Raw genomic sequence first — 9,565 nt, 5'->3', positions numbered from 1 at the left:
TGTATTGCTTATCTAATTTGCTGTCAAGTATGTGTTCAAATTTTTGCAATGACAAAGTTTTGATGAGTCTCTGATTTATATAAAAGATGATGGATATTTTGCTGTCATTTTCAATATCATATTTGTAAGAAACAGGCATCTTACTTACATATGATATAAAGAAAAAAATTTTGATCTTCATTGATAGTTAAACAAGAATTATGGCTAGCAATGTCATTATACATCATATTTTGATAATGTTATACTGACAATTTATTACACTAACAATTTTTAATATTATACATTTTTTTATGTCTTTGCATGTGTGCATGCAAATGTTAAAAAATTATAACAAATTTTAAATTTGAGCAAAACACCTATTGTAGCAAATATTAATTTAGTTTATTTGGGAAAAGGTGGGATATGAAAAATTTTTCTCATGGTAGAGCATTATTAGAAAAGTTTGAAAATCATTAGTCTAGAAGATATTTTTGTATATTATATACTAAAGATTATTTTAAAGAAAAATATATAATCTTACTAAAAAGCAGAGAAAATTTTAAATATATATTATCCAGATAAAACCTAAGATATAAAAGTTGGACATTATTCAGTACTCTGAAACATTTTTGAAGGTGCATTCATTATTTATATTTTGTATGATTTTGACATATGTTGTTTTTATTTGAATTTATTATGTTTTAACTTAAAATTTAATGATTTAATTAATTAATAGTTATTAAAATATTTTCAGACTGATGAAAGTACTTCCCGACACAGCTTTAGTTCTGACAGCGATGATTCTGATGTACCAGAAGAATTGAAAAAAGAATATGTAGAAGAAAATGCTGATGATTATCAGAAGTGTGTATTAATATATTCTGTGAAATGTATATGACTTTTTAAAAATTAATTTACATAGCATAAATTCAAAAAGTTTTAAGTTCTGCCAAAAATGCTTTTATAAAAATTGTTATATGAGATGTCACATTACATATAAAAAGTGCGTTTTACATTGCAAAACGATTTTTTAAATATGTGAGCAGCATCCCCTTGGTTTAGGATTTTTCTGACACCACCTGTGATTGGATTCACAGAAAACCTTTGAGTACATGTGTCAGCAGTATTGTATGGGGAGCAGAGGGCAAGCAAATCAAGGAAGGATAGGAGAGACATAGCGCTCAGAAGTGATTGATTTGACAGTGAAGTAACAATAAAACAACTAGATTTATTTTAACATAAGTAAAACTATTGCACAAATGACAACAGCTTTTTTATCTTTACCTATATTTACATCTATTACTATATCCTATACTTTTCTGTATTATTTGGCATCCTACTCGCAACTAATTCTGTCTAGGAAGGGAGTTTTACAATTTAATCATGTGTCAAATAACTTCTTCCTAAGAACAAACATCCTTAACCTATCAGATGTTGAAATTTTTCTCTGTTGCATGTGGTGTTACATTGAATTTTTGTCGATGTTAAGGCCTAACGAAAATTACACATTTTTGGAAAAAAAAATTGTGGCTATTGTATTGTCCAAAATTATTTTTTAATTTTGCACAAACAAAATAAATATATTAATAAGTGTAAAAACAAAAAAAATTATATTTCGGAAGTTTTAATATAAAAATTATAATGACTAGCGACATCTAGTTTCAATGATGATACAAGATATTTTGGGTCAATCAGTTAAGGTCAACAGGTTGCAAACCAAGATGTCAGGAATAACACTGGACAGGTTAAGGTTCTTTAGACAGTTTGGTGCTCCTTTGATGCAATAAGTCTTTAGAATATCAAAATGTCCTTATCTCAGATACTGCATAAGTTTATGGACATCAAATCCAAATGCAGATACACTAACAGAGAGAATTCAGGCAATGAACAAACCCCAGAGACAGGTAACCTCTAACCTCTTTTTACTTTGCTCTTTTATAGGGTACCTTCTCCTGAATCACAATATACCCAAATTTGGTAATATCATGAAGAATGTGATGACCAACCTCAAATTTTTTCATTGACTTCCCTGAATTGTTGCTCCAGGAAACTATCTTTTCGAAAGAAAGTGTGATCAAGAGATAAAATCTCATTAACTTCCTTGTTGATTTCTATGATTTTTTTAGCTTAACAACTTATTTACTTTGGATATTAAATTTTTAGAATGGGTTCTGACAAATAAAAATTTATCTATCATGTTTCTTACATTTTATTTTTATTACATGTTTCTTATATAAACTGTTTTATTTAATTAAGAAAATTTCATTTAACAACACATGAATTACAAAACAAAAATAAACTTATTAAAATTTGTAAAAAAAAAAGAATCATAAATAACAATTCTTTCATTGCCCACAAAAAATAAATTTGATTTGTCTTCACTAATATCTTCCAAAACAACATTTTGCTGATAGAAAATGCACAATCTGTCTATATTAGTGAACTATGTTGTAGCAACTGAAAGAACATTTGCTAGAATAAGATGAACAGATTATTTCATAACAACTTGTATCAAAATTGCATAGTATAAATACTGTGTTGTTCAAGAATTGCTGCCGTTTCTGAACTGCATAATATTGAAACTGTGTCATATAAGTACTGCATTATACAAGAGTTACCTGTATGTGTTTTTTTGAGTTAAATGAATATTTATTTTAAAAGTTATTTATTATTAAAAGATATTCCCTTAACCAATTATTATATTGCATTATCATACATGATGTGGCATTTTTTCATAGTATTAATGTTAGAATAGCCAACATTTTTACATTTCATATTTAATGTAGTTTTCATAAATATCAAATTAAATGAAAGTGCCTTAAAAAGATTTAAATCAATTTAGATTATAAAAATTTTCAGTGTGATAACTTAAAATATTATTTTGTCAAAGTAATTAGTCTAAATTTTATTTAAAATAATTTTGGGTTGTTTTGTATTTGATATTAAACTCAGGTGTTATTACTTCCTTATTATATTTTTTAATAACATGAACACTTTTTCATCAGCCCTTTATTTGAGGCTACTTGGTCATCTCTAAAAATGTCTGTTTAAAAATATCCCAAAGCAACATGAGACATCTTCTCTAATTGCCTATGCACATCTGGAACTATGGAAGGAATTTAACTGTTGAATTTATGGTCATTGCTCTCTGATATGCAAAACTTGCTCAAATGACTTCTGGTAGGTGGAATACTTTTACAAGTTCCACTTATTTTAAAAAATCCAAAAATTCTTTGAAAGTTTTAATTTCAAATAAATTTTTAAATTATAAGACAAACCAAAGTAAAAAAGTGAAGATTTTTACTTTCCCAACTATTATAGGATATAACATAGGGAAAGTATAATGATTGGTCAGATTTTGACCACCTCCCATTTTTTTTTCATTTGTTTACATTTTGACACTTGAGTTCAAATATCTAAAAACAAATTTCCTTATAAAAGTGTGTGTGTGTGTGTCAGTGTTTGTTTTGCATTATATCTCAGGATTGAATGAGCCAAAGATTTTGAAATTACTAGATTCTTTCTATATATGGGGCATTGATGCTATTAAACTTTGGTGTTAAAAGTCAAATGGTAAGGCAATAAGGGTCAAGTCATATCTTGGGTGAGGTTGGATTAATGAAAATTTTACTCATTATTGGAATTTATAATAATATTCAAAAGCTACTTCTATCCTCAAAATTAAGCCTTCTGCCTTTTTTATAATAATTAATATAAAAATGAGTTTTTAACAAAATTTCATAACATGGACCCCACACAATTTTAACTTTGAACTAGTGCCTTCCTTAGTTTTTTTTTTTTTTTAAATAGAGAAATTTATCATAATTATATAAAATTACTCCTTTTAAGCTTTTGTTGTTTAAATTTTATATTCTAGTATAATTAAACATAATTGGATTTTCCGGTCCCCTTAACTTCCTGTTTGAGTGCTCGGAAAATCAAGAAAAAGCTCTTTTCAGAGTTTCTGATGTACAATATGCTTTTGGCTTAACTTATACAAAGTGTTTCTGAAATGGTGGGACAAACTTCAGGATGATTCCTTACAGGAAAATAAAGAAATTAAAAGGTATATAAACATGTCCAGAAATAGACAGTTTTGAGAAATCAAACCTCTTATGACAATGTCAGATGCAAGATAAATTTTATTATATAACTCTCTTACATAACTCTTGACTAAAATGAGCTCCAGCTTACTTTAATCAACTTTTATAGCATGTACACATTGATTAAATAAAGTGAGCTGGAGCTCACTTTAATCAATATGCATGTGCTATATTAAACAATAAACTATATATCCACACAGATACATAGGCAGAGCAGGTCCAGTGGCATGGCATCTACATTCCCAGTCTGAATCCTTTGGATTTTTATCTGTGTGTCACCTGAAGATGCTAGTGTATGCTGCTCCTATTGGTAATGTCAACATGCTGCTGCAATGCATTGTCAGTGTCGGCACTACCATTTGCAGAAGGCCTGAAACCTTCTAAAAAGTACAGCAGTCCATGTTTTCAAGTCTCCATGCTTACATAGATGCTTATGAAGACTATTTTGAACATTTTTTTGATGAAGAGTGCTATGTAATCAAGAGAATATGTAATAAAATCTGTCTTAAATCTGATACTGTCATAAGTTTGATTTCTTGAAAACCATCCATTTTCAGATATATGTTTACTTGCCTTTTTTCATTTTCCTGTGAGGAATCATCCCCAGTTTGTCCCATTATCTCAGAAACACCCTGTATTAAATAGCAAATAGCAATTATTAGACAAATCACATAAATGGAAAATTTTTAAATTTTTATCTTAGAAGAGAAATTACTTTATAATACTGTTTGTGTCATATAATAAATTATATTATTTACTTTTATTTAGAGTTTCAAAAACACACAAAAAACATAACTTCACTACCAAGAAAAAGCAACCTCCTATTTTGACAAATACAACTTTGAATGTTTTGAGATTATTTGGTATGGCAAATATATTTTTTTACTGTTTCTATATGAGTAATATAGTTTATATATATAACAATTAACAGTAAACAATTTTTTTAGGCAAATATATGCAAATGATGCATGTTTTGAAACCGATTGCTTTTGACGTTCTTAATTGTATGTTTCAATTATTTGATTATTATATGTATGCTGTAAGTATTAGTTTTTTTTATATCCAAAGTAAATTTTTAAAATTGTATATTTAATATGACTATATACAAATTGCAGTTTTCTAATAATAGTTGTGGTTATTGTAAAATTTTTATTTCTGAAGCTATAAAAGATTGAAAGCTGATAACAACAATAATTGTTTTGTATAATATTTTTTATAGATAGTTATTACATTTCTCATTATGCTTTATGGTCCATAATAATTAAATAGATTAGAAAGCAATTATACATTTAATTGGTAATAAAAAATAATAATAATTTGCAATTTTTGAAAGATTCAGTTCTATTAAGATGCTTGTTTTTCATTCAAAAATAGTAAGATAAAGAAAAAAATGAATAATGCTATACTTCAAATATTACAAAAAGACAAAATGTGATTTATGTAAAATACAAAAATATAATATATCAATATTTTTATTAATCATTTTAAAGAGTTATTTCTCTGAATTGAATTCAATATTGTTTTTCAGGTGTTTTGCTTTTTTGCAAAAGAAATGTAATTTCAAATAAATTTTTAAATTATAAGACAAACCAAAGTAAAAAAGTGAAGATTTTTACTTTCCCAACTATTATAGGATATAACATAGGGAAAGTATAATGATTGGTCAGATTTTGACCACCTCCCATTTTTTTTTCATTTGTTTACATTTTGACACTTGAGTTCAAATATCTAAAAACAAATTTCCTTATAAAAGTGTGTGTGTGTGTGTCAGTGTTTGTTTTGCATTATATCTCAGGATTGAATGAGCCAAAGATTTTGAAATTACTAGATTCTTTCTATATATGGGGCATTGATGCTATTAAACTTTGGTGTTAAAAGTCAAATGGTAAGGCAATAAGGGTCAAGTCATATCTTGGGTGAGGTTGGATTAATGAAAATTTTACTCATTATTGGAATTTATAATAATATTCAAAAGCTACTTCTATCCTCAAAATTAAGCCTTCTGCCTTTTTTATAATAATTAATATAAAAATGAGTTTTTAACAAAATTTCATAACATGGACCCCACACAATTTTAACTTTGAACTAGTGCCTTCCTTAGTTTTTTTTTTTTTTTAAATAGAGAAATTTATCATAATTATATAAAATTACTCCTTTTAAGCTTTTGTTGTTTAAATTTTATATTCTAGTATAATTAAACATAATTGGATTTTCCGGTCCCCTTAACTTNAGGCTTTTGTGTAGTCAAATTAATTAATTTTTAATATTTAATTATAGCCTTTACATAATTTTGCATAGCGTTTGGTGTGTTTATGAGACATACTACTATCTGTAATTTTTTTTTTTTGTTTTTTGCAAATTTAATTCACATTCCAGGTTGGTTCATTCCATGCTAAAAGAAAAGATGATGATGATTCACACTTCTTAACAATGTATATTGTATAATTTTCTTTGAATAAACATTATACTTAAAATATTTGAATATTTTTTCGACATAGAACACATTATGTATTTTACATTAATTTCTATGGGGAAAAAACTGTTTCACTTAATGAATGTTTAGCATTATGAGGAAGAATCTGGAACAAATTATGCTCGTTAAGTGAGGTTTAACTGTACTAATTCTTTTTGGAGGAAGGTGGGAAATATGGCATGGAATGCAATACTGTACACAGAAATTAAATCTAAGTAAACAGGAAAACAGAATGTGTGACATGACTAATATTTTTGTGGAAATGGAATTACATTGGGATATGCCAGATAATTGAGAGGCCAAATTAGCAAGTGTGTATTGAATTACATTTGAATTTAGAGCTTTTTTTTTTATGAAGCAATTGTTTTGGTATGAAACTTATCTTAACATTAAGTTAAAATTATAAATATTTTAATTTTTATTATTTTAGATTTTAATTTAAAGATATTTGTTTAAAATTATTATATTTTCAATTTGGCATATTATTGTAAATTATGTTTTATTTTAATTTGTTAATAGATTCAAAAATTCATTATAACAATGTTGAATCTAACCAAAAAAGAAATTTATAATTTAAAGAGAATAAAATATATATACTGTCGACCCCCCATAACATGGTAGATACGTTCCATTCTTTATGAAATTGATGTTCTAAGAGTCTTTGAATACATGAGCCAATCACAGCCCAGCATGTATGCAGTTTACGGACTACGGCTGTTTGAAAGGTTTTCTTCCATAAAATTAATAGATTCTAGACTAATTCGACTCAACATTTCCAAAATACAAATAATTTTTTGGGAATAATTCATATAAACTACGCTATAAACAAAAAATTGTAGAATTACTTACCGAGTGTGCACCGTTTGATGACGCCATTGCTTAAGCTTGTTTTCGTTGTGGAGCTTGTCATCGAATGGCGCTCGCGTGCTTCCTGATAAATTATTTCTTTTGCGAAAAATTTGCTGAACTTTGGAGACATCATTAATATAAATATAATTTTTATGGACGTTAAATAATAAATGGTTTTTAGTAGGTCTGCTGCTCGTTTAAACTCAACAGTTTGTACGATATCCACTATTAGTCTAGATTCGACCAATCCTGTCGCAACACAAGTCAGCGATGACGTTTTACCAAATTATACGAGTTTTTTTAGCGTGTTTGTATGAATACTGTCGCAATTTTTTCGCCGTCATATAGGAATCTGAACTGTATGAACCCATGTTATGGGGGGTCGACTGTAAATTTAAGAAATTTAAATATATAGTACAGTTTCACAAAATGTGGGGTATTATCCTATGAGGGACATCTCTTTTTTGAAAGAGGTAAAGCAATAGTGAAAAATTAGGAATGTTTTTCTGACTAGAAAGTTTAAGCAACACAATAAACAACTGTCTTTTGGCATAAAACTCTAATAAATACAAAATAAATGCAAGTACTTTCAATGGTGCATTACTGTTTTCATCAGACAAAAAATTTTTGTATTTGTCTGATGAAGACTAATACACTGCTGAAAGTACGAAGGTCATTTTAAGTAAAGAACGTTTGTATCTCTAGATATTTTTATTTAAGATAATGAAACAAAATGTATTTTACAACATATATGATACTTTAGCTATTTTTCTACATAGTTGCCATACAAATTTAAACATTTGTCATAGAGTTTCATCAGCTTTTCTATGCTTCTACACACTCAGTTACTGCCAAGTTCTTGAACCAGTCATTAATGGCCTCTTTCAGTTTGTTGTCAGTTCCATAGTGATTCCCGGCCAAAAAATCCTTCAATTTTGGGAAAAGATGGTAATCACTTGGAGCCAAGTCTAGGCTATGAGGAGGATGTTCGAAAACTTCCCATTTAAACTGCTGAAGCAAGTTCATCAATGCAGCAGCTGTGGACATGTGCTATCCTGAAGAAGCACAATGCTTCTGGACAACAATCCCTGCCATTTGTTTTGAACTGAAGCTTCATTTATCACATTACCATAAACCTCACACTTGGCGGGATCTTTAATTTTGTCACACACATCAAAGTCGTTGTACACAATGTGTACAATTGGTTTCCAATGTGTACCACTAATTGGGAACCATTGGTTTACTGTTTACAGTAAACCAATGGTTCCCAATTAGTGGTACACATACCCCCAGGGGTACATGAAATTGCATGAAGGGGTACGTGCGGCAATCTAAAATCGGTCAATTTAAAATTTAAATGCATGAAATGAAGCAAAAAAAAAATAATGGATGGACCATCAAAAATTCGGTAATTTACAACATGATGTCGAACGCACAAATTCGCTTATTTATAACTAAAAATATTCTCAAAATTTCATTTAAAAAAATGAATTTGCGACAATACCTAAATGAAATTCTTACGCAAGAAACAAAAATTGTACAATTAACACAATTTGTTATCGCAAAATTAATTTTGAAAATTTTTGTTGCTGTTGCGAATAACTCCACTGACCACCTTCCCATCTCTGACCAAGAGGAATTAATAGACATTTCATGCAACAGCAGACTCGAGAGTTGTTTTGCAGAGCAATCACTGAGTAATTTTTGGCTGACCTAAAAGACATTTATCATGTCAGCAAAGCGGTAATAAAATATTTACTACCATTTTGCACAACATACCTCTGCGAGAGCGGATTTTCGGCCATGACAAACATGAAAACTAGACATCATCACCGACTTCAACTCGAAGATGACTTGAGACTGAAGCTGACCAAAAAGCAACCAGATTTTACAAAGTTGTGCAAAGAAAATCGTGCACATTTGTTACATTAAAATTAAATAACCTTATGTTATTTTCATTATTATTAGAATTGTATTTTAAAGGTAATAAATGTAAAAAGACTTATTTTATTTATCACTAGCTGTCTACCCACAGCTTCGCCCGCGTTATATTGAATTTTCTCGTGGGAGTAAGATATTTTCTCGCAGTAAAATGTAGCCTATGTCCATCTCTAACATGTAAGCTATCTCTGTGCCAAATTTTATTAAAACCTGTTCAGCG

General features: G+C 28.5%; 1 long non-coding RNA gene across 1 annotated transcript; it reads left to right on the top strand.

The window, feature by feature from the left end:
* Window positions 1-641: 641 nt before the first annotated feature.
* Window positions 642-5,638, top strand: LOC111638306. Its single transcript, XR_002758840.1, has 4 exons — window positions 642-843; window positions 4,851-4,945; window positions 5,030-5,121; window positions 5,611-5,638. It is a non-coding gene; the product is annotated as an uncharacterized LOC111638306 (long non-coding RNA).
* The last annotated feature ends 3,927 nt before the right edge of the window (window positions 5,639-9,565 follow it).

This window comes from Centruroides sculpturatus, unplaced genomic scaffold, assembly GCF_000671375.1.
Source record: "Centruroides sculpturatus isolate CEXI.00-Female unplaced genomic scaffold, Cexi_2.0 scaffold1256, whole genome shotgun sequence".
Classification (NCBI taxonomy): domain Eukaryota; kingdom Metazoa; phylum Arthropoda; class Arachnida; order Scorpiones; family Buthidae; genus Centruroides; species Centruroides sculpturatus.
Note: the sequence above shows the minus strand (reverse complement) of the source record. Positions and strands in the feature narration are given on the sequence as shown.